At 60.0% G+C, this 1,444-nt stretch overlaps 1 pseudogene; it reads right to left on the bottom strand.

Annotated features, from left to right (window-relative positions):
- LOC115304185 overlaps nucleotides 1–476 on the bottom strand; it is a 4,463-nt pseudogene extending 3,987 nt beyond the window's left edge.
- Nucleotides 477–1,444: the final 968 nt, after the last annotated feature.

Raw genomic sequence — 1,444 nt, 5'->3', positions numbered from 1 at the left:
TGCCGGCCCCGCGGGCCGGAGGCCCTGGCCCCTCCCGGCAGCCCTCCTCATGCCCCACCCCCAGCCCACCAGCAGAGCGAGCGGCGCTAGCCCCCGGCGGACCGGGCCGCAGTGCTGAGCAGCCCGTCCACGGCCGTGCCCACGGGTCCCCGGGTGCTTCCGCCTGGGCCCTGCGATCTTGTTTCAAAGAGAAGCCACGTTACGAAAAAGAAAAGAGCCCGTGTTGGCGGGGGGCAGAGAAGTCGGAGCGCCGTGTGCCGCCGGTGGGCGGGCGCCTGGGAGCCAGGACCCCAGAGACCTAAACCTGACTGCATCCGACACGGGGGGTCCTGCTCCTGGGGGAGCCCGGGGCAGGCAGGGCTCACACGCATGCACGACCCACTCCTGCGGCCCAGCTCCTGGCGCCGGGAGGTGGACCCAGGGCAGGTGTCCACTGCAGGTGAAGCCACAATCAGGACGTGGCTGTTGAGGCACATCTTGTTTCTCCGTAGAACAGAATGCTGTTCGGGCTTAGAAAGGAGGGAGATTCTGACACCAGTTAGGACGTGAGTGAGCCTGGAGGACCCCGTGTCCAGCGGGACGAGCCAGTCACAAAGGGGCGAGTGTGGGGTGACCCCATGTATCCGGGGTCTCTGGAGCTGTCAGGTCCACAGAGACAAGGCAGGGGGTGGGCACTGGGGACAGAGTTTCGGTTTTACAAGATGGAGAGGCTCCCGGCGATGGCGGCCCACGGGAATGCACCCCGTGCCCGCGCTCACTTAAAGACGATTAAACGGGGAAATTATCTGGTATGTACTTTGCCACGATGAAAAAGAAGCCAGAGCAATGGTTTCCAAATGTGGATCAGACCTGCGGCTCCTGTGCTGGCAACCCTCAGGTGGCTCCCGTCCTGTCCCGGACGCTCTGCTACATGTCCCCGTGGCCACCTCCCCTGGCACAGGCCCCCTCTCCCCACACCCTGTCCCCGCAGCGGGGTTGACCTCTTTGGGCTCCTTTCCATCACCAGCACTTACCTCCGTCTGGCACAACAGGGAACTTACTTACTGTCTTACTTACTACCTCTCTCCAGAAATAAGAATGTACGTTTTCTTAGGGACAGATTTCCCCTCTCTTACCCCAAATGCCCAGAACAGTGCCTGGCCCACAGCAGGCGGTCACATCTGTTGAGCGAGTGAATGAATGCACGGATACGTCAAGTCTAATTATGTCAGGGAGAGAAGGAGAGTTTTCTTTAAACTATTAGCTTTGGGGGCAGCTGTGTGGCTCAGTCAGTTAAGTATCTGACTTTGGCTCAAGTCACAATCTCGTGGTTCATGAGTTCGAGCCCTACATCGAGCTCTCTGCCGTCATCGGAGAGCCTGCCTCAGATCCACTGCCCGCCCCCCGTCCCCTCCCCACCTGCGCGCTCCTGAACAATAAATATTAAGAAGTAAATAAAATACTA

Source organism: Suricata suricatta, chromosome 2 (assembly GCF_006229205.1).
Source record: "Suricata suricatta isolate VVHF042 chromosome 2, meerkat_22Aug2017_6uvM2_HiC, whole genome shotgun sequence".
In the NCBI taxonomy this organism is placed as follows: domain Eukaryota; kingdom Metazoa; phylum Chordata; class Mammalia; order Carnivora; family Herpestidae; genus Suricata; species Suricata suricatta.
Note: the sequence above shows the minus strand (reverse complement) of the source record. Positions and strands in the feature narration are given on the sequence as shown.